Source organism: Acinonyx jubatus, chromosome E3 (genome assembly GCF_027475565.1).
Source record: "Acinonyx jubatus isolate Ajub_Pintada_27869175 chromosome E3, VMU_Ajub_asm_v1.0, whole genome shotgun sequence".
In the NCBI taxonomy this organism is placed as follows: Eukaryota; Metazoa; Chordata; class Mammalia; order Carnivora; family Felidae; genus Acinonyx; species Acinonyx jubatus.
In genome coordinates, this window is record NC_069398.1 from 5,514,143 (window position 1) to 5,538,072 (window position 23,930).

The 23,930-nt window shown below is 46.2% G+C and overlaps 2 long non-coding RNA genes across 2 annotated transcripts; both read left to right on the top strand.

Moving 5' to 3' along the window:
• The first annotated feature begins 9,091 nt into the window (after positions 1-9,091).
• Positions 9,092-17,165, top strand: LOC128313674 (uncharacterized). The gene is made up of 4 exons (XR_008294685.1): positions 9,092-9,286; positions 14,321-14,400; positions 16,385-16,584; positions 16,960-17,165. It is a non-coding gene; the product is annotated as an uncharacterized LOC128313674 (long non-coding RNA).
• Positions 17,166-18,523: 1,358 nt separating this feature from the next.
• On the top strand, positions 18,524-22,455 carry LOC128313668 (uncharacterized). The gene is made up of 3 exons (XR_008294676.1): positions 18,524-19,191; positions 21,570-21,955; positions 22,249-22,455. It is a non-coding gene; the product is annotated as an uncharacterized LOC128313668 (long non-coding RNA).
• The last annotated feature ends 1,475 nt before the right edge of the window (positions 22,456-23,930 follow it).

Sequence of the window (23,930 nt, forward strand, 5' to 3'; positions counted from 1 at the left end):
CGTAAGGCAGGTAATAAGGGCTAAACAGTACCACCTAAGAAGGGCATCTAGCATGGTGCTTAGTACATAGTAGTCACTCAGTAAGCAATGAATGAAAATGCCTCCCCTTATAATTCCTGAAGGGACACTACTTTGTTATTTTGACTTCTCTGTATGACATTCTTTATGTTTTAAAAATGTTAAATGTTTATTTATTTTTGAAAGAGAGAGACAGAGAGAGCACAGAGGAGGGACAGAGGGAGAGAGAGATGCAGATTCTGAAGCTGGCTCTGGGTTCTGAGCTGTCAGCACAGAGCCTGATGTAGGGCTTGAACTCATGGAGTGCGAGATCATCATCTGAACCGAAGTTGGAGGCTTAACTGACTGAGCCACCCAGGCCCCCTGCTGTATGATATTCTTGATTGAATGATATCAAATTCTCTCTCTACGTGAATTGTGTTAATCATATGATTTACTCTGCTTAGCCTGGTAAAATGATGTATTAACAATGATAGGTTTTCTTAGTTTGAGCTCTCCTTGCATTCCTGTGATAAACCCTACTTTTTATTTATTTATTTTTTTAAAGTTTATTTATTTTTGAGACAGAGAGAGACAGAGCCTGAATGGGGGAGGGTCAGAGAGAAGGAGACACAGAATCTGAAACAGGCTCCGGGCTCTGAGCTGTCAGCACAGAGCCTGATGCGGGCTCGAACTCATGGACCCCGAGATCATGACCTGAGCCGAAGTCGGCTGCTTAACTGGCTGAGCCACCCAGGCGCCCCTAAACCCAACTTTTTAAAAAAAGTTTATTTATTTATTTTGAGAGAGACAGGGCACATGCATGCATGAGTGAGTGAATGGGAGAGGGGCAGAGAGAGAAGTAGAGAGAATCCCAAGCAGGCTCTGAGCCATCAGAGCAGAGCCCAGGGCGGGGCTCAAACTCACAACCATGAGATCATGACCTGTGCTGAAATCAAGAGTCGGGTGCTTAACCAACTAAGCCACCGGGCGCTCCATGGCTTTTTTCACTTATTATAAAGTCTAAATAATATTCCACTGTATAGATATATCCCACATTTTCTAAATCAAGAGGAAGTAGAAAGCCTGAACAGATCAGTAACAAATAGGGAGATTGGTCAGTAATCAAAAACCTCTTAACAAAGAAAAGCCCAGGATGAGATGATTTCATGGCTGAATTCTACCAAACATTCCAAGAACTAACACAAATCCTTCTTAAACTCTTCCTAAAGTAGACGAGGGAACACCTCCAAACTCATTTTATGAGGCCACCATCACCTGATACCAAAACCAAAGAGATTTCAAGAAAAAAAAAAACTCGAGGTCAGCATTCCTGATGATCACAGGTGCAAAAGCCTCAATATGATCCTGGCAAGCTGCATTTATATTTTATTTTTTAAAACCAGACCATCTATTATCTGTGACGAATTGTTGAAATCCTTAAGAAGAACCAATGCTACAACAGCTTCCCTCTTGGGGTTAGGCGTTGCTCCTTCACAGAATCCACGCCTGACTCCACGGTACACAATTTTTACATGCCTGGTTCGACTGGTCCTAGTGGTTTTTCGTCTTTTAGCCTTGGCGCTCTTCTGCTCGGCAGAATAGTAACATTTGCCACAGGTTGATTTCTTTCTTTCTGCTTTTTTAATGTTTATCTGTTTGTTTTTGAGGGAGAGCGAGAGAGATAGCATGTGCGTGCATGTGTGCAAGTGGGGGAGGGGCAGAGAGAAAGAGAGAGAGGGAGACAGAGAATCTTAAGCAGGCTCCAGACCCTGAGCTGTCAGCACAGAGCCCAACGTAGGCCTTGAACCTATGAACCTCGAGATCATGACCTGAGCCGAAGTCGGACACTTAACCGACTGAGCCACCTAGGCGCCCCTGGCACAGGTTGACTTCTGAAGGTGGCAGGCCTTAGGGCAGTGGCACAACACGTGTGTCTTATTGCAGTGCTTTCCAAATGATGATGTCCCCTTCATCATCTTGTTTCCGCAGCCAAGACCAAAGAGGTAAACTGCATTTAGCAGTACATTAAGAGGACGATGTACCATGGCCAAGTGGGATTTATCCCTGGAATGCAAGGATAGTTCAACACTAGGTAGGATTTAGACATCTACATTCATAAGTGAAATGGGCATCTAATTTTCATTAGAAAATTGATCTCTGGTTTTAGACTCAGGACCACACCAGTTTCATGTTATCCGGGAAGCTTTCTCTTCCTTTCTCTCTCTCTCTCTCTCTGTCTCAAATTGTTTCTTGGCAGTTTGGTAAAATCCACTTAGAAAACCAAGAAACAGACCCCTAACTCTAAGGACACACTGATGGTTACCAGAGGGGAAGGGTGAACTAGGGGACAGGGATTAAGGAGGGCATTTGCTGTCATGAGCACCAGTTGATGTATGTTGGTGTTGAATCCCTATATTGTACACCTGAAACTAATATTACACTGTATGTTAACTACCTGGAATTTAAATAAAAATTTAAAAGAAAAAAAGCACCGACATGGAATTTTTGGGGCAATGGAGGTCTTGGTGACTCTTCAGCTTTCCTAATACTCATTCATTTATTTTAGCGCTCTATCTTGTTTTCATGTCTATTTCTACAACTTCATCTATTTCCCAAGTCATTGATGGTAACGGTTGAATAGGAGTTCATCTAGTCCATCTACATGTATGTAACTTAGACAGCAGCTGGAGGCCCTCCTGCCACAGAAAGTGTAGGTGAAACAGGAAACCGTCTTTCCATCATACTTAACAAAATGCAAGTAGCAGAAAATCCAACTCAACGTGGCTTCAACCACACGAAGGACTTAACGGTTCCTGTCACTGAAGAAGTATGGAGATTGGATGGACTTTGAGTTGGAGCTTCGTGTCGGGTTTTGTGCCGACAGTCCGGAGCCCGGAGCCCGCTTTGGATTCTGGGTCTCCCTCTCTCTGCCCCTCCCCGCTCATACTCTGCCTCTCTCTCTCTCAAAATAAATAAACATTTAAAAATAGTGTAAACAGAAATTTACCATATGATCCATCAATTTCCTAGGTATTCATAACTGAGAGAAAAGAAAACCTATGTCCACGTAATGACTTACACAGAAACATCCATAGCAGCGTTATTCACAATAGTCAAACGTAGAAACAACACAAATACCCAGGAAGTAATAAATGGATAAACAAAGTATGAGCTATCCATGAAATGTTGAACAACAAAAAGGAATAAGTCACTCGTACATGCTACAACATGGGTGAGGCTTGGAAACATGCTAAGAAAAGAAGCTAGTCACAAAAGACCGTGTATTATATGATTCCATCCCTATGAAATGTTCAGAAAACACAAATCCATTAGGATGGGAAGGAGATGATGAGTGGGCACCTGGCTGGCTCAGTTGGTAGAGCATGTGACTCTTGATCTCATGAGTTGTGAGTTCAACACCCATGTTGGGTGTGGAGCCTAGTAGAAGGAAAGAAAGAAAGAAAGAAAGAAAGAAAGAAAGAAAGAAAGAAAGAGAGAAAGAAAGGAAGAAAGGAAGGAAGAAAGAAAAGAGAAAGAAAGAAAGAGAAAGAAAGAAAAGAAAGAGAAAGAAAGAAAGAGAAAGAAAGAAAGAAAGAAAGAAAAAGAAAGAAAGAAAGAAAGAAAGAAAGAAAGAAAGAAAGAGAAAGAAAAGAAAGAAAAAGGAAAGGAGATTAGTCATTGCTTGGGGCCTAAAGTAAAAGTGGGAAAGACGGGGAGGCTGGGTGGCTCAGTCAGTTAAGCACCAGACTCTCCCTTTCAGCTCGGATCATGATCTCCCAGTTTTGTGAGTTTGAGCCCCGACTCGGGCTCTCCACTGACAGCTCAGAGGCTGGAGCCCTCTTGGGATTCTATGTGTGTGTGTCTCTCTCTGTCTGTCCCTCCCCGACTCATGCTCTGTCTCTCTCTCCCTCAAAAAAAAAAAAAAAAAAAAAAAATTTTTTTAATTAAAAAAAAGAAAAGAATAAAGATGACAATAAATGACCATGAGGGATCTTACTGGGGTGATGAAACTATCCTAACACTCTATTGTATTGATAGTTGCACAACTAAATAAATTTTTAAAAAATCACTGAGTTGTACGCTTCAAGCGGTTTATTGTATGTTAAAGGGGGAGCAATGAGGAAGTGTTTGTTTCAGAAGCTCCCCCTGTGACTCACCGGCCCAAGCTGTGGCTCGGGGAATGGCGTGTCCCGACTGGTCTGGGTCCCGGTTCTGGCAAGGGAAAGCCCATCCCTGGGATCGGGGCTGTGGTCAGCCCCTGTAGCACACAGACTATGGACAGGGATCACTGTCACTACCTAAACAAAAACAGGGTACACGAGGAACGTGGCAATGGAAGATTGGTGGGTCACCAGCAAAGTATCGACGACACCCAGACTGGCTGCTGAACACCACGGCTCTGTCCCTGCATTGTCCCATCCGTTACCCACATTCTGTCTCCAGGCTCTGCCCAGGACAGAAAAGGGAGGCACGGGTCATGAGAAGAACCACTTCTTGAAAATGTGGAGCCTCGGTTAGGGTCACTGACCGTTCTGGGGAGTTTGGGTTGGAGTGGTTTCCCGGGATGCAGGAGTGAAGGTACCAACATTGAGGAAGTCCCAGGCAAAATGGGAGGGGCTGGTCACTGAATGACCTCACCAGGTAGATAGATAGAAGCATGCCTTTTTTTTTTTTTTAAATAAAGTAACTATGGTTCTTTATATTTTTCAAGTTTATTTATTTTGAGAGAGAGAGAGAGAGAGAAAATCCCATGCAGGATCCTCATTGTCAGTGCAGAGCTCAGTGCCATGAACCACGAGACCATGACTTGAGCCGAGTTCAAGAGTTGGACACTTAGCCCGACTGAGCCACCCAGGCGCCCCAGACCTACAGAAGCAATCCTAGTGGATTGGTGAATCCTGGCGTCAGGCTGCTAACAGCACAGAAAGACAACTGGTCATTGCGTGCCTCTCGTGAAAGTGTATTCAACACCTCTTTTGAAATTTTCTGTTTGTTTATTTATTTGCGTAATCTCCACACCCAACATGGGGCTCGAACTCATGACCCCAAGATCAAGGGTCACATGGTCTACCTACTGAGCCAGCCAGGTGCCCTGACAAATGCCATAGTTCTTCAACAAATAAGTTGGAAAGGGGAAAAAACAGAGGCAGAAGGGAACCTATAAAGGCACTTAATATCAACTAATTGCAATGCACGGGTCTCGTTTGGATGCTGATTTTAACAAATTAGGCAGAAAAATTTGAAATTGAAATTTGAAACTTAACAGGATATTTGGATACGAACAGGATGTTAAGAAGTTGTTGGGGGCACCCGGGTGGTTCAGTCAGTTAAGCGTCCGACTTCGGCTCAGGTCACGATCTCACTGCTTGTGAGTTCGAGCCCCGCGTCGGGCTCTGTGCTGAACTTTCAGTCCTGCTACGGGAGAGGCGCGTTGGCCTCATCTTCTTTCAGAGTAATGGGTCCTTGCATCTGGCCACCCTCAGTTCACGAAGGCCACCAGACGTGTTTTCTTTGGCTGCACTGTGTTTAATACTCTCAGATTAATCGCCAGCATTTAACATTGGGCACAGGTGGCTAAAAATCCAGATTCCCAGCATCTTCTGAGAAACAGGAGCTCTGGCAGCGTTGAAGCCACATTCCTGGACCGCGGTGACGAGGAGCGGATGGGGGTGTGCTCCCCACTGCCCGCCACTGCCTCCCATGTAGCCCTAGGCCTGTGTTGTTTTTCTAATGCTCCTCCTACTTTATTCGTTTCTATTGCCTCCTTCCTAAGGATTGACACCCCCACCCCAACCTTTGTCACCCCTCCCCCGGCTTTGGCCCTGGGCTGGAGACCACGGGGTCTCTGTACATTTTTCCTAGGTGGCATTTCAGCGGCCGGCTGGAACATATTTTGCACAGTACACACATCTGGATCTGTGTGTATCTCAGCCTTTTCTGTTCCGCCCACACCGTGGCCCTGAGATACTCTGGGCTAGCTTTGCCTACAGAATTCGCTTCTCTGTGGTGCCTTGCCTTTAGGAACTTGCCCCATTTTACAGATGGAGAAGCTCCAGGGGACACAAACACGGGGATGTGTCCGAAGAAGAAACGCACCGGAAGCCTAGCGTGGTGTCCGAGCGGTTGTGGGCGTAGAGGGGTGTCCTCCGTGCAACGGAACATATTCAGCCACAAAAAGGAACCAGGTTCTGATACGTGCCACAACACGGATGGTCCTGGAAACGTTTTGCGAAGTGAAATAAACCAGTTACGAAAGGGCACATTTCGTACGACTCGTGCGAGGTGCGTGGACAGAAAGTCAAATAGAGGTTACCAGCGGCTGGGAGGGGCGGAGGATGGCATGAGTACAGAGCTTCTGTTCGAGGGGATGAAAAATTTTGGAAATACGGATGATGGTTGCATAATACTGTGAATGTAAGTAATGCCACTGAACCGTTCCCTTAAAAAGGCTTAAAATGGCACATTTGATTACTTATTTATGTTTTAAGCTTATTTATTTATTTAGGGAGAGAGAGCGAGAGAGAGGGAGAGAGAGTATCCCCAGTAGGCTTCACGCTCAGCGTGGAGCCCGACACGGGGCTCGATCACACAAACCGTGAGATCGTGCGTGGCCTAGTTGAAATCAAGAGTTGGATGCTTAACCGACTGAGCCGCCCAGGCGCCCCAAGGAAGTAAAATTTTTAAAAAAGTTCTGTTGTCATCTAAGACACCAGGGAGAGGGCGGGTGACCCTTCCCTTCCAACTCTTGATATGTAATAACTCGTGCTCGTTCCTCACACGTTGGCTCACCTGTGGCTCCCTCTCCCTGGCACTCCCTGTCACATCCATGGTGCTCAGTGGCGTCTCACTGTGTCAGCCTTTAGGGTGATGATCGATTCACGTGTCTTCTGTAAGCATTGCACATCATGTGAGCAAAAATCGTCCACGATGAGGAGGAAGGAGAGGGAGGAAGGGGAAGTGGGTACCATGTACATTTTCTATTGCTGCTGTAACAAATCACCACAAATTTACTGGCTTTAAACACCCAAATTTGGGGCACCTGGGTGGCTCAGTCAGTTAAGCATCGGACTCCTGATCTCGGCTCAGGTCATGATCTCACAGCTCGTGAGTTCAAGCTCCACCCAGAGCTCTGTGGCTGACAGCACGGAGCCTGCTTGGGATTCTTTCTCTCCCTCTCTCTGCCCGTCCTGCCTTGTGTGTGCTTGCACCCTCTCTCTCAAAATAAATAAATGAACTTTAAAAAGAGAGCTTTTTACTAAAAACAAATCAACAAAAAAACAGACAAATTTCTTCTCTTACAACTCTGTAGGTCAGGAATCTAAAACGGGTCACCAGGGCTGTATTCTTTCTAAAGGGTCCGGGGAAGAATCCATTAGCCTTCTTTAGCTTCCGAAGGCTGCCCCAATGCCTTGATCCCACATCATTCCAACATCTGCTATGGTCGTCACCTCTCCCCCCACTTGCGTGTCCTTGACCCCCTCTGATGAGGACCCCTGGGATTGCGTTGGGGCCATCTGGATAACGCATGACAAGCTCCCCACCTCAAGATTCTTAGCCCCATCTGCAAACTCATCTGCAAAGTCCCTCCTGCTGTGTAAGGTGAATATACCCGGGTTCTGGAGGATTAGGCTGTGGATGTCTCTGGAGGGTTCTTCTGCAACCTACTGCTCCCTGTGCCCAAATTTCGGTTTATAACCATTTACACAGAAGGTTCCAAGATAAAGAAATAATCTCTTCTGCCTTCCAGTGGCTTCTAATCCTGCTGGGGAGACGGAATATTTCTGTGTCACAGAGAGAGTCCGCAAAGCCCCAGGCAGTGCAGTCAGTGCTGTCGTGGCTGGTGGCGGGTACGCTGAGGAGATTAAGGTCAATGCAGGGACCCGTTCTTTCTCTCGGTATCTCCTCTGCTCTGAGCTGCAGCTACAGCCCTGAACGCTGTGCTCCCCACCCCAAGCTGGGGCCCACCTCCCGGGAACCGCGGGTCTTGTGACTGCTGTCCCCTGGCGGTATGTGACACAGCCTCCCTTCCTTCTCATAGGAAGAGAAAGACTAGAAGTTGGGCAAGACTTGGCTTTGGGAAAGGCGGGATGGCATCTCCTAACTAGGTCCGCAGAGTCCTTGGCTTTCTACTTGCATTGATTGCAATGGTCTGAATGTTCCCGTCCCTCCCCAAATCCCCGTGGTGAAATCCTGATCCCCAAACGGGACGGTAATAGGCGGTGGGGTCTTTGGGAGGTCCTTAAGCCTTGAGGGTGAGTCCTTGGGAATGGGATGAGCCCTTTGCAACGAGAGGCTTCAGAGGGCGCCCTTCTTCCGCCACGGGAGAAGATACAAGAAGTCTGCAATCCAGAGAAGGGCCCTCACCTGAACACCTCGCACCCTGCTCTCAGACTTCCAGCTTCCAGAGCCGTGAGCGACAGATTCCTGCTGTTTACAAGATGCCTGGTCTGTGGTATTTCGTTAGAGCAGCCCACACGGACCGAGACACTGAGGCTTTGTTCGTTTGGACTCCGGGGACAAGGTTCTCAGTGTTCCGCTAACGTAGAGTCCGGAAGGTAAGTTGATGGTAAAACGGGGTGTGGTAAGGGTGAGGGCCTGTCCTCCTCCTCTCGCTTCGCAGAGCCCTGGAGAAATTGTATCCCTTAGGAACGGGGCAGGACGTGGGGCGCCTGGGTGGTTCAGTCGGTTGAGTGTCCGACTCTTGATTTCGGCTCAGGTCGTGATCTCACGCTTGTGAGTCTGAGCCCCGAGTTGGGCTCTGCGCTGGCAGTCGGAGGAGGCTGCTTGGGATTCTCTCTCTCCCTCTCGCTACCCCTCCCCCGCTTGTACTCATGAGCTCTCTTTCTCTCAAAATAAATAAATCAACTTCAAAAAAAAAAAAAGAGGGACACCTGGGTGGCTCAGTGGGTTGAGCGTTTGACTCGGCCCAGGTCATGATCTCACCGTTCGTGAGTTCCAGTCCTCCATCGGGCTGACTGCCGTCAGCACAGAGCCCGCTTTAGCTCCCCTGTTCCCCTCTCTCTCTCAAAAAGAAATAAAACATTAAAAAAAAAAAAAAGCTAGAAAAAAAAATTTAGAAAACAAAAAGGAAAGAAAACAGGGCACGACAGTCCAAAGTACGGGAAATCAGCTACTACATTATACACTGTGTGAGCGGCTCCGTGAAAGCAAGAACATTGCAGATCCAGATAGTAAAACCCGCTGCCAACAGCAATAAAGACAGGCTGTGAGCAATTTAATTGAATTATCTGGAAGGGAGACCGCCAACCGTGCGTCCAGTTTCCAGGTAACTGACTCTGGGTCTGGCCCGTGGCCGGAATGCGCTGGGCCGTTCACGGGTGGGTAGTTACTTTTGCAACCGGTGTCTGTCCTGGGGCCTGGTTCACGCAACTCTACTTGCCCAGACTAAAAATTGTGACGTGTGTGACTCAGTAAGGATTACTCGATGCGTGTCAGCTGCGTGACAGATATGGCAGCCCTAAAACGTATTTACACATTGAATCTTTCCTTTAAAAATAGCTTCATCAAGGGGCGCCTGGGTGGCTCTGTCAGTTAAGCATCTGACTTTGGCTGGGGTCATGATCTCGCAGTTCGTGAGTTCGAACCCCATGTCGGGCTCTGTGCTGACAGCTCGGAGCCTGAAGCCTGCTTCAGATTCTGTGTCCCACCCCCCCACCTCCGCTCCTCCCCCACTCAAGCTCTGTCTCTCAAAAAATAAATAAATGCTAATAAATAAATAAATAAATAAAAATAGCCTTATTGACGGGTGCCTGGGTGGCTCAGTCGGCTGAATGTCTAACTTCCACGTAGGTCATGATCTCACAGTTTGTGAGTTCAAGCTGCGGGTTGGGCTCTCTGCTTTCAGCCCAGAGTTCGAGTCATATCCTCAGTCCCTATCTCTCTACCCATCCCGTGCTTTGCACTCTATCTTTCTTAAAAACTAAACGTTAAAAACAAAACAAAACAAAACCTTTCTTGAGGGGTGCCTAGCTGGCTCAGTTGGAGCACGTGACTCTTGATCTCGGGGTTGTGGGTTTGAGCCCCATGTTGCATGTAGAGATTCCTTAGCAATAAAATCTTAAAAAAGGAAAAATAAAAATAGCTCGATTGAGGTAAAGTTCATGCAGCCTACAATTCACCCATTTAAAGTAATTCTTCTTAAAAAAATTTTTAACGTTTATTTATTTTTGAGAGACAGAAAGAGACAGAGCGCTAGCAGGGGAGGGGCAGACAGAGAGGGAGACCCAGAATCCGAAGCAGGCTCCAGGCTCCCACCTGTCAGCACAGAGCCCGACGTGGGGCTCCGACTCCTGAACCATGAGATCACGACCTGAGGCAAAGTTGCATGTTTAACCGAATGAGTCACCCAGGTGCCCCCACCTGTTTAAAGTAAAGAATTCAATTTTGGGGGCATATTCAGAATTGAGCCACCATTACCTCGATCAATTTTAGAACATTTTCTTAATCCCCTAAAAGAACTCCAAACTTCTTAGCAGTCACTCGTCATTTCCTTTTCGTACCCACTCCCCCGGCCCTGGCAATAACTAATTTATTTTCTGTCACCATGGGTTTCCAGTTCTGGACCCTTCATATACATGGAATCATATAATATGTGGTCTTGAATAATGTTCCTTTGTATGGATATACCACTTCTGTACATCCACGCATCGGTGGATGAACGTTTGCGTTCTTTCCACTTTTTGGCTACGCGCAGAGAGTAATGTGGGTGTAGAGAGTAAAGTTGCTATGAATATTTATGGGCAAGGTTTTGCATGAATGAATATTTTCAGTGCTCTTGGGGCCACGCCTACTCGTAGAATTGCTAGGTCATATGGTGACTCTGGGTTGAACTTTGTGAAGAACTGTTCTCGTCTTTCGAAGCCGCTGTACCATTGAGCACTCTTACCAGCAGTGTATGAGGCTTGAATTTCTCCATATCCTCCCCAGCACTTGTCATTGTCCATTTTGTGGTTGTGGTGAGGGTTATTTGATCGTCTGTATGGCCATGCCAGTGGATCTGAAGCGGTATCTCATTGTGGTTTTGATTTGCATTTCCCCGACGTAACCCCCTTAACAGTGTCGAGCATTTTTTCACGTGCTTATGGCCACTTGCATACTTTTCTTAGAGAAATGTCTATTCAGATCCTTTGCCCGTTTTGTCACTGGGTGCATTTAATCCTTTTTTATTTTTTTAATGTTTATTTATTTTTGAGAGAGACAGAGTATGAACGGGGGAGGGGCAGAGAGTGAGGGAGACACAGAATCCGAGCTGAGCGGTCAGCACAGAGCCCGAGGCAGGGCGCGAACCCACGAACCACGAGATCGTGACCTGAGCCGAAGTCAGACGCTTAACCGCCCGAGCCACCCAGGCGTCCCGGGTGCATTTAATCTTGAATAGTCTCCATAACAATTACACATTGGAACCACTATTGATTTGTGGTTCACAGTGGACACTCTGAAGCTGATGGCCTGGATTAGGATCCCAGCTTGGCCACTTAATAGTACATGACATCGGCCACTCATCTGGACCTCAGTGTGTCAGACACAATGGGGATAGAAACGTTAGCTAATTCACAGGGTTGTCATAAGGATTGAAAAAGGCCAGGGTGCCTTGGTGGCTCAGTTGGCTAAGTGACACTTGATCTCGGCTCAGGTCATGATCCCACAGTTGTGAGATTGAGCTGCACATCGGGATCTATGCTGGGTGCAAACTCTGCTTGAGATTCTCTCTCTCTCATTCCCCCGACCCGTCCCCAATTTGTGTAGCATGCTCTCTCTCTCTCTCTCTCTCAAAAAAACAAACAAACAAAAAAAACCCCACAAAACACAAAAAAACACTGCGTGTCAAAGGTTTAGTAAGGACTCGAATGTTACCTGCAATGGTAAGGCCATCAACACTCACTAAGCTTTTCCTATTTTATTATGTGCACGTAGGTGATCTTATTTAATGTACCCGGCAACTTTGCAAAATAGGTCTCATCGCCTCCATTTTACAAGGGACAAAACTGAAAGCTGCTGGAGGCGAAGGAAGGTGTGCAGGGCTCCATCCTTGGTAAGATGCAGGGCAGAGATGCCCCTTGGGTAACTCTGGAGACCCTCTGGAAGTGTTAATCTTGGGAAGGTTTTCAGCCGGAATAGGCACGTCCTCTGGCGGCTTCTGCTATTCAAATGCAGCTGTAATTAAGCAAATGCCATCAGAAAGGAACTGGAGAAGAACCCAGTAATGAAATCGTTAACGGCTTATTCAGGCAGAGAAAAGCCACTGCAACCCCGAGAAGAATGGGCTCATCTCGCTCCGCTCCCCGGGCAGGCTTCTGAGTCATGGAATTTTGCACAAAGTCCTGGCGAGCTTGCCTCGTTTGGCAAAGGCCTCTGAGAACTTCACGGAACTAATTGGAGAAGTGAAAGCCAAGGGTCCCGCTTTGCCCCCTCTTCTGGAATCACTATTTACGATTTCCCTGTAGTTCCCCTTGGCGACATTGGGTGTCACCTCTGAGTTGTCTGAAGCCACTCGTCCCCTGGACATTGACAAAGTGCATTGTTTTCCCAGAGTTTCTGTCTCTGTAGGATCCAATATGGAGGTATCCATCACCGGTACTCATGCCCCCAAGACAGCATGGCTAATCTGGTTTTTATTTGTGGGGCCAAAGCACTGTCCTGGACGAAGTCTCCCTGCAGCTGGATAAGCTTTGAGTTTGAAAACAGGCTCCACAGTCACTTTGCAATTGGTTTTTCTTCCGTTCATGGGGGAGTGATGAGAGATGGTTTAGGCAAAGCCCCGGTAGCTCAGAACCCTTTACTTCCAGAGTTCTCTACTTCCCAGAAAAGCTCGTCTGCTCCAACGACTGTGTCTGTGCGGCACTGTGAGCAACTGCGAGCAACTTGGGGACAGGAACTCTCTCCCTGTCTCTGTTTCTCCTTTCCTTCGTTCCTTCCACTCCATTCACGTTTGCCGAATCTGTGTTACGTGCCAAACACTGGGGCAAAACAGCCAAGTTCTCTTTCTCCATGGAACTGACCTTCTAATTTCTTAATTATCTGTATGTTCACAGCACCTAGGACATAGTAGGCGCTTAATAACTGCTTTGGTGGCTTGGTGCATACACTGCTCTTCCAGGTTTTTTCCTATGCATGGACTAACACATATACATGATATTTAAATTTTAGATGGAGAGAAGATCACGCCTTAATGGTATCCTGTGACTCCCCCCCCCCCCCCCCCCCCACTTAATAGTGTATTTTGGCCATGTTTCTATGTTAGAACATAAACATTGACTTCAGGGGCGCCTGAGTGGCTCAGTTGGTTAAGCATCCAACTTTGGATCAAGTCACGCTCTCATGGTTTGAGATTTCGAGCCCCGTGTTGGGCTCTGTGCTGACAGCTTGGAGCCTGGAGCCTGCTTCAGATTCTGTGTCTCCTTCTCTTCCCCTCCCCAGCTCCCACTCTGTCTCTCTCTTTCTCTTTCAAAAATGAATACACATGAAAAAAAATTTTTTTAATTCGACTTCAGTGTTTACATGTCCCCAACTGCTATTCGGGGTCTTTCTGCCCCTTGGAATCTAGAAAAGACCGGCTTGAATCTATTCCCTGTAGATTCTCAGGGTCAGGTTAGGATTGCTCGTGTTCTCATGGTCATTTATGGTGTCTTTCCATGCTTCTGCTGTGTATTCCATACAATATATTGAACCAGTTTCCTACTGATGGACATTTAGGTTGTTTCCAGTCTTTTGCTATTATAAACACTGCTGCGCTGAATAAGCTTGTTCATCCTTTGTTTTATGCACATTGAATAAATTGCTAGAAGTCGCATTGCTAGGTCAGTTTAGCAATAGATGCTGCTGTAGACACAGATACTGCAGTATGTATGGATGCTGCTAAATTCTCTCCACAGTGCTTGTACTAATTTTCATTCCTGATAAGATGTGCTAGCAAATTATGATCTTTGCTTACTGTCGCATACTGTGAGTCTGGAGTTCTCTCTTGTCCAGCAAGAGTGCCGATACAGAATTGAGTACGAGAGAGGCTAATGCCCAGGAGGAGACAAGAGCCCCGAGCAGGGGTTTCGTCTCCATATTTATTGAGCTCACAGGATGTTACCTGCGTGGTGAATGTGAGGAAACCAAGATCTTACACACGTGAACGTGGAGAAAACAATCAGACAGTAATCATTAACTTGTACGTGTAAGAAGCAAAGGGTCTGGGGGGGGGGGCAGTGGAGTTTGTGATCAAAGCACGATCGTATATTGGCGTCAGGTGGAAAGTAATTTCTTGCAGGTGATACAACAAGTTACTCACGATTGCATTCCAATATCTCACTAGGTAACCTCGAGTGCTTTTCGCACCGTGGTTGGCGGCATGGGGACGGCTTTCCACCCTAAGCTTCTTTCTAACCCACTTATGTAAGTAGAACTTATTTCCCCACAGCCTACCTGTGCAAATACACACATACACTCACACCTTGTTTTTTCATATCCTTTGCCCTTTTTTTTTTTATGAGTTGTTGATCTCGAAGAAGCTTTTATACATTTAGGGGAATTATCCCTTTGTGATTTGAAATGCAAATATATTTTCTTAGCTTATTATTTGTTTTCCTTTTTTTTTTTAATGTTAATTTATTTTTGAGAAAGAGAGAGCACGTGAGCGAGGGAGGGACAGAGAGAGAGGGAGACAGAGGATCGGAAACAGGCTCCAGGCTCTAGGCTCTCAGCTCCAGCCCACGAGCCCTGAGATCATGATCTGAGCTGAAGTCAGATGCTTAACCGAATGAGCCACCCTGGCACCTTTATTGTTTGTTTTCACATCCTTTTTTTAACCAGCTAGCTGGTATTCCATTAAATGGTCCTACCATAATTTTAAGCAGTCTCTCATTTCTAAACATTTTGGTTGTTTCCAACCTTTTGCTATTATAAACATTTCATTTATTTTTTTAACTAAACTCTGTACCCGATGTGGGGCTCTCAGGCACGACCCTGTGATCAAGAGTGACATGCCCTACCTACTGAGCGCAACTTTTTGCTGTTATAAACTGCACAGCTCTTTCCACCACTCTGCATTGCATCTCTAAATCTAGGCTAAATTCCTAAAAGTGCAATTGCTTGGTTACAGAATGTTTAAAAAGCCTTTTGATGTGTATTGGGCTTTGGATATTATACTTCTTTCTTTCTTTCTTGTTGTTAAATTTTAAAACAGGAAATGTTCATTGGTTTAAAAGAAAATCCCCCACGTGCTCGCCATTCACCCAGACCGGCTGGTCTAATCTGTTCTCCCACTCGCTTCAGCTTCTTTCTCGTTGGATCAAAGCAAATCGTTTCATGCATCAAGATGGAAGGATTTAGAGAGAAGCTATCTTTGGATGAGAAACTCCCCGCCTCCCCTCCCAGTTCTTTCAGAGAGTGGCAAGGGAAAGTTACCCACTACCCAACGCTGCTGTTTGGAAACCTTCCACGGTGGGGGGGGGGGGGGGATGCAAGGGGATGCAAGGGGGTGACTGTGCATTCCCACCCCAAGGGCCCCTTCTGCGAAGCCCCACTCTTCTTTTGCAGACAGGAAAGAGCGATTCCCCACGTGGATGACTCAGCCAGCCCCGGGCCACTTTGGTCCAGTACAGAAGCCCCAGGGACCCAAAAGCTTTGCTTCGACCATCAGTTTTCACTTAGTTTTGATTCATCCGGTCCCAGAGGCCGGCAGGAAATTGCTGGCAGTGTTGTCAGTCACGTAGGAGACTTTGCTCTGCCCCCTGCCATTTGGATATTGCTTCCTTGAACAATACCACTTTGATGGGCACCCCCTGCCCCATGCCATCTCATCTGGATGTGCACTGACATCTGGCCGGTGGGGGGCTCTGTCTATGTCATGGCTGAGCCGCTAAGACCCAGGGAGGGAACAGTCTCCCAGCCTTGCCAGCCAGAGAACCAGGGTTCGAGCCTGGCTCTGCGGGCTCTTTCCATTAACCTATATCTCGTCTCCAAAACGGCTCCTCCCTGTGGAGCTGCTCCCAGTAGCCACCTGGATGGGAAACAATGTCAAATACAGTCTTCAGGAGGGTGAATAAATGACCGAGTGACAGCACCTCCTACTGGGGTTGCACAGGCGGCCTCCTCCCTGGACTTTCCAGGCTGGTTTTTGAAAATTCTGCTTGCTCTGGACAAGTTCCCAGTCTCCATCCTTGGGTGGCTTCCCCACAGGGGTACCGGGTGCCGAGGGGTGCAGGGCAGGCACGTGGCCAGCCAGGTCCTCAGGAGGGCTTCACGGCCACCCCTGCCTCTTCGTCTACACAGCACCGATTATTGCCAAAGTGGCTGCCGGTCCTTAGGATTTGGGAAGCAGAGAATCCTTAAGACTGAAGCAATATCCAGAGTTTTTCTTTTCTTTTTTTTTTTTAAGCCTGGAGATTGCTGCAGCTGTCTGCCTGGAAACGTGAGCCACAGCCTGACTGTCTCTACATGAGTAACATGAGCCCAGACTCCGACCCTGGGCAAGCCACCGTGGCACCGGGGCCTTACCACTGAAGCCTCCCGTACCCTGTAGATGAGCATTTAATTATTCTTGTTTTACTCAACAACAGTAGGAGGCTCTCAGAAAGAGTAAGCGGGGCGCCTGGGTGGCTCAGTCAGTTAAGCACCCAACTTTGACTCAGGTCATGATCTCCTGATCCGTGAGTTCGAGCCCCGCGTTGGGCTCTGTGCTGATGGCTCAGAGCCTGGAGCCCGCTTCAGATTCTGTGTCTCCCTCTCTGCCCCGCCCCAACTCACACTCTGTTTCTGTCTGTCTGTCTCTCTCTCTCTGTGTCAAAAAACAAACATTAAAAAGAAAAAAAAAAAAAAGAAAGGAAGAGTAAGCAACTCCCTGAAAGTTACAGGATGAGCAAGTCCTGAACTGGGAATTTGAACCCAGGTCCTTAAGCTGGAATTCTGACCCCAGGCGCTTTGTCTTACCTATTGATTTGTGGTTTTTTTTAGGACGAATAAATCAGATAGAGGTCATAGTAGAGACGCCACCTGATAAAACCTACCTCTGAGGCTCAGCCTGGGGAACTCAAGAGAACTAATGTCAGCTAAGAGGTAACATGAATACTGGCCAATGACACTTTTCCAGGTAGAGGTGGGGTTCAGGCACTGGAGCCTTCTGGTAGGAAGTCTGTGAGCAATGACTTCTGGCTTCTTTGGGGTCTGCTTTCTTTCAGCTCCCATGATTAGCACCGTCTAGCCAGCCCCAGGCCATTTGCACTTGTAGCTTTCTCAGCTATACCACTTATAAGCCTGGTCCTTCTCATCCTTCAGGACCAGTCACTCAGAGCTGCTGAAGTGACAGTCGCTGAAGTGACAGTTGCTCAGAGCAGGCTTCCCTTTAATCTCTCTCATCTAAACAGGTCTCCTCTCCACCCCCCCCCCCTTTTTAAATGATACACTTGCATTCATTTTCCCCCTGTAATTTACCCCCGGGTTAAATTATGTTGTCCAAAAAGGTATGTCTAAGTTGTAACCAATGGGACCTGTGAAAAGCAGCCTTATTTGGAAATAGGGTCTTTCCAGATAGAATCAAGTTAAAATGAGGTCATACTGGATCAAGGTGGGCACTAATCCATTGGCTAGTGTCCTTATGAGAAGAGACAGACAGACACAAGGACACCATGTGACTATAGGAGCAGAGACTGGAGTGATGTGTCTACAAACCAAGGAGGGCCAAGAATTGCTGGCAGCTGCCACAAGCTCGAAGAGACAAGGGATGGTTCTCTTCTAGAGCCTTTAGAAGGAGCATGACCCTGCAGACACTTGACTGCTGACTTCTGGCCTCTGGAGTTGTGAGAACATCAATTTCTGTGGTTTGAAGCCACCAAGTTGTGGTGATTTGTTACCTAGGAAACTAATTGGTGGCAATTTTATTTTGTTTGCTTATTTGCTTATGATTTTTCTTCCACTCGACAAGAAGTTTCTGTCTTTGTTCTGTTGCGTATCCCTTGCGTCCAGCTGTGTGTCTAACACAGAGTAAGTGCCCACCGTGTAGTTTCGGATGAATCGATTCCCTCCCATAGTCAGCCACAGCGTCGTACCAATTTGAGCTTGTCTTTTGTTCATCGCTCTGGATTACGTGTATTGCTTCTGCTCTGGTTCATCATCTCTCTCTCAATTATTGCAAGAACCTTCCATGCTTTCTCCTTGCTGCTTCACCTTTCACCCTCTTTTGCTCTTTACAATTTTTTTAACGTTTATTTATTTTGAGGCGGAGAGAGCGAGCATGAGTGGGGGAGGGGCAGAGAGAGGGAGAGAAAGAATCCCAATCTAAGATTCTCACCCTTTTTTAACACAAATTTGAGGGTGTCTGGGTGGTTGAGGTAAGCGTCTGACTCTTGATTTTGGCTGAGGTCGTGCTATTACTGTTTGGGAGATCCAGCCCTGTGTCGAGCTCTGTGCTGACAGCACAGAGCCTGCTTGGAATTTTCTCTCTCAACCTCTCTCTCGAAATAAATAAAGAAACATTAAAAAAAAAAACAAACCATAAATATCTCACTTCTCTCTAAAAATATATTTTTTTAAATGTTTAGTTTTGAGAGAGAGAGAAAGACAGAGTGTCAGGAACAGGGGAGGGACGGAAAGAGAGGGAGATACAGAATGCGAAGCAGGCTCCAGGCTCTGAGCTATCAGCGCAGGGCTCAGTGTGGGGCTCCAACCCACAAACTGCAGGATCATGATCTCAGCTGAAGTCGGATGCCCAGCCACCTGAGCCACCCAGGTGCCCCTGATCTCAGTTTTCTACTTTAAATTCTGTTTTTTCCCTATTATCCTACGCTAGCTATTGGACCTCCGGCATGCTCCATAAACTCCGAGCCTCAGCCTTAGTCTTCCCATCTGTGGAATAGGAGTGACAATGACATCTACCTGACCAGGTTGATATGCACAGGAACTGAGAATCATTGCAAAGTGTGGAATGCAGTGCCCTGCACATCACAAGAGCCCTCGATTAATTTCAGCATTTGTTTTGGACTGAGGCTAGAGGCCCACGGCTATATAAAATGAGTCCTTTGTTAAGATGGAAAAAAGCAGTTGAAAAATCACATGTTCAAGGCTGGCTTGCCCAACGACTGTTCAAAAATAATGAAGAAGCAGTTTGCCTAGCATTTTGGCCCGTTGAAGTTTGGAGAAGAAGTTTGAGAGCGTGAGTCTGCATATCATTATACCAACAACACAGAGACAGTAAGTGAAAAACTTAAAATAGGCTCACATGTATATTAAAATCATATCATTTGTACCATAGGCATAATCATAAATATAGAAATAAAGGGATTCATCTTAATCATGACTCAGAATTGATGTTCTTCATCTATGAAAACCTCTTAATCAGGAAATTTCAAAAAAAATTGTTTAAAATGCATGGTAACACATTTCAGAGCAATTCCAAAATCTAATGTGTGCAAATTATTCATATATTCATAATTTTATTATAGCACATCAGATTTGGGGAATCAACTGCAGGGTAAAGAGAATACCCATTAGCTGCTAAAAAAAAAAGTCCATAAGTGAAATGAATTTAAGTACTCTAACTTCCTTCCTCTTGAGTCAGAACTCTCGCCCAAGCACTAGCCATTTAATAAGATTGGAATTTCTCCTTGATTTGAAAGGCAAGGTGAGAACTTTTCTTATTCATTTATTTATTATTATTTTTAAGTTTATTTATTTTGAGAGAAAAAAAGAGAGAAAGAGAGAACAAGCAAGGGAGGGGCAGAGAGAAGATGAGACAGAATCTCAAGCAGGTTCCGTGCCATCAGCACAGAACCTGATGTGGGGCTCGAACTCACAGACTATGAGCTCATCGCCTGAGCCGAGATCAAGGGTCAGATGCTTAACTGACTGCCACCCAGGGGCCCCAGAACTTTTTTTTCTTTTTATAAATTTTTTTTTCAACGTTTTTTATTTATTTTTGGGACAGAGAGAGACAGAGCACGAACGGGGGAGGGACAGAGAGAGAGGGAGACACAGAATCGGAAACAGGCTCCAGGCTCTGAGCCATCAGCCCAGAGCCGGACGCGGGGCTCGAACTCACAGACCGCGAGATCGTGACCTGGCTGAAGTCGGACACTCAACCGACTGCACCACCCAGGCGCCCCGGGAACTTTTTTTTCTTAAAAAAGCTTCCTTTCAAGAAATCAGGCTTTCTGTAGAATTGAACTGAACTGATGTGGTCAGCTGCTTTTGTTTGATTTGGGAAATTATTGTTGTTTTTTTAAAGTTTATTTATTTATTTTTGAGAGAGAGAGAGAGAGAGAGAGAGAGAGAGAGAGAGAGAACGCGTGCTCATGCGCTGGGGAGGGGCAGAGGGAGAGGGAGAATCTTAAACAGTGGCGTTCAATCCCAACATGGAGTTCAATCCCACAACCGTGAGCTCATTACCTGGGCCAAAATCAAGAGTTCCGTGCTCACCCAGGTTTCCCAAGGTAGTATGTGATTTCTCATTTGCGTCCTTTAAAATTATAAGTTGTACTTGCTCATAGTTTAAAAACCAAATCATCATCAGGGGAGCCTGGGTGGCTCCGTCAGTTAAGCATCCGACTGTGGCTCGGGTCATGATCTCGCGGTCTGTGAGCTCGAGCCCCGCGTCGGGCTCTGGGCTGACAGCTCGGAGCCTGGAGCCTGCTTCGGATTCTGTGTCTCCCTCTCTCTCTCTGCCCCTCCCCCACTTGTGCTGTGTCTCTCTCTCTCTCTCTCTCTCAAAAATAAATAAAAGGTAAAAAAATAATAATAATACAAAAATGAAAACCAAATCATCATCCAAGACTGTTTATTGAGTCCTTACTTAGTGCCAGGTACCGAGCTACAGCGGTGTCCCAAGTCAACAGTTTCTGTGGGTGCCTCCTTTCCCTCTGGGGGGACCACGCCCAGCTGACAGTCCCCAGCGGTGGTGTCTTAAATATAATCTCACTTAATCTTCCCACTGACCCAGGTGCTAGGTGCTGTCCTTAGTGTTTGTCTCTGACAAGTTAGAGAAATTTGACCGAAGCCCTGTGACCGGTAACGGGCAACTTGGCGGAATCTCAAATCAGGCGGTCTGGCTCCAGGGCAGGGAGACTCCACGCAGGAATGTTTCCTGTGGTTTGAAGTGGCTCCTGCGTTCAACTGAGAGCAAAGCTTGGGACGAAAAGAAATGGGTTGGAAGGTGAAGCAAACAAGCATGATGCAACTTTGCATTCTGTGTCCCGTGACACCTTGAATCATGCCAGAGTGTCGCCCTTCACACTTCATCGCAAGTATCGGTTCTGTGACTGCCGGTGCCCCGGAGAGGAAGCTTCATAGAAGAGGGTTGTGATAAAATAGCCATGCATACTGCATCACAGGACGCAGCCGCTGCTTGGGGAACGTTGTCTGCCTCCGGTGGGTGGAGGTCAGGGAATCCACTAAACGTTCTACGATGCCCAGGGCAGCCCCCCAAACAGAATGATCTGGCCCCAGATTTCAGTAGTACAGAGGGTGAGAAACTGCTTTAGGATAAACATCCAGAAATGGGATGGCTGTGTTGTATGGTAAGTGTGCGTTTTAGTTTTTTAAAAAGGTTTTATTTTTATCTTATCTTACTTTAGAGAGAGAGAACGAGCATGCGAGAGCAAGGGAGAGGGGCAGAAGAAGAGGCGGAGAGAATCTTAAGCAGACTCCACGCTCAGCATGGAGCCCGACGCAGGGCTCAATCCCGTGAGCCTGGTATCATGACCTGAACCGAAATCAAGGGTCAGACATTCAACCAACTGAGCCACCCAGGCACCCCAGTTGTTATTATTATTTTTTTAAGTAATCTCTGCACCCAGCGTGGGTCTCCAGCTTACAACCCCGAGATCAAGAGTCCGATGCTCTACCTACTGGGACAGTTCAGGTGCCCTGGGTTTGATTTTATAAGGAAGTACCACAGTGTTTTCCGGAATGGCTGCACAGTTTTGCATTCCCACTTGCAACGTAGAAGAGGTTTGTTGATGTAAGTCGCTCACCAGGGCTTGGTATCACTGATATCTATATCTGTATGTATATCTATACCCCTTTATCTTTAGCCATTCTAATATGTTTGTAATGATAGCTCACTGTGATTTTAATTGCATTGCCCTAATGGCTCAGGATACCAAGTATCTTTCCATGTACTTATTGGCTTCTTTACTTAGGTGAAATGTCTTTTCAAGTCTTTGCCCATTTTAAAATTGGGTTATATGGGTTTTTTTTTAAGTTTTGTTTATTTATTTATTTAGAAAATTTTTTGATGTTTATTTATTTTAGAGACAGACAGAGCACAAGCTGGGGAGGGGCAGAGACAGCCAGAGACAGAATCTGAAGCAGGCTGCAGGCTCTGAGCTGTCAGCACAGAGCCTGACGTGGGGCTTGAAACCATGAACTGTATGGATCATGACCTGAGCCGAAGTTGGACACCCAACAGACTGAGCCACCCAGGCGCCCCTAATATTTATTTATTTTTGAGAGAGAGAGAGTGAGCAGGGGAGGGGCAGAGAGGGAGACACAGATTCTGAAGCAGGCTCCAGGCTCTGACTTGTCAGCACAGAGACCTATGCAGGGCTCAAACTCATGAACTGTGAGATCATGACCTGAGCCAAAGTCAGATGCTTAACCAACTGAGCCACCCAGGCGCCCCGCGTTGTTTGTTTTATTACATACCACCTTTGTTACTGTTGAGTTTTCGTTATTCCTTATATATTTTATTTTTTTTTAATTTTTATTAAAAAAATTTTTTTTTCCAACGTTTATTTATTTTTGGGACAGAGAGAGACAGAGCATGAACGGGGGAGGGGCAGAGAGACAGGGAGACACAGAATCGGAAACAGGCTCCAGGCTCCGAGCCATCAGCCCAGAGCCTGACGCGGGGCTTGAACTCACGGAGTGTGAGATCGTGACCTGGCTGAAGTCGGACGCTTAACCGACTGTGCCACCCAGGTGCCCCATATTCCTTATATATTTTAAATACAAGTTCTTTGCCAGGTATATGATGGAAAAATTCTCTTCTAGTGCATATTTATTCTGTTAATGTGTCTCTCACACAGCAAAAGTTTTAATCAAAATGAAGTCCAGTTTATCAATATTTCCTTTTATGGACTCATTCTTTTGGTGTGCAGTCTAAGATCTCCTTACCTAGCCTCAGGTCCCAAAGATTTTCTCCTATTTTTTTCCACCACAACTTTTGTAGATTTACATTTTACATTTAAATCTATGGTCCACTTTGAATTAATTTTTGTATCAGATGTGAGGTTTAGCTTGAGGTATGTGTGTGTGTATATATATATATATATACACACACATATATATATGTATACATATATATGTGTGTGTATATATATATATACACACATATATATACATATATATGTATATATATATTTGGTATGGATATCCAGTTTTTTCAACGCAATTTACTAAAAAGACTGTCCTTTCAGGGAGCCTGGGTGGCTCAGTCGGTTAAGCATCCGACTTCAGCTCAGGTCTTGATCTCACGGTCTGTGAGTTCGAGCCCTGCGTCGGGCTCTGTGCTGTCAGTTCAGAGCCTGGAGCCTTCTTCGGATTCTGTCTCCCTCTTTCTGCCCCTCCCCACTCACGCTCTGTCTCTCAAAATATGAATAAATGTTAAAAAAAATTTTTTTTAAAGACTGTCCTTTCTCCACTGAATTTCTTTTAATCAAAAATCAATTGATTATATTTGTATGAAATTATTTCTGGATTCTCTATTCTGTTTCCTTTTTTTTTTTTTCTTCAACGTTTATTTATTTTTGGGACAGAGAGAGACAGAGCATGAACGGGGGAGGGGCAGAGAGAGAGGGAGACACAGAATCGGAAACAGGCTCCAGGCTCCGAGCCATCAGCCCAGAGCCTGACGCGGGGCTTGAACTCACGGACCGCGAGATCCTGACCTGGCTGAAGTCGGACGCTTAACCGACTGTGCCACCCAGGCGCCC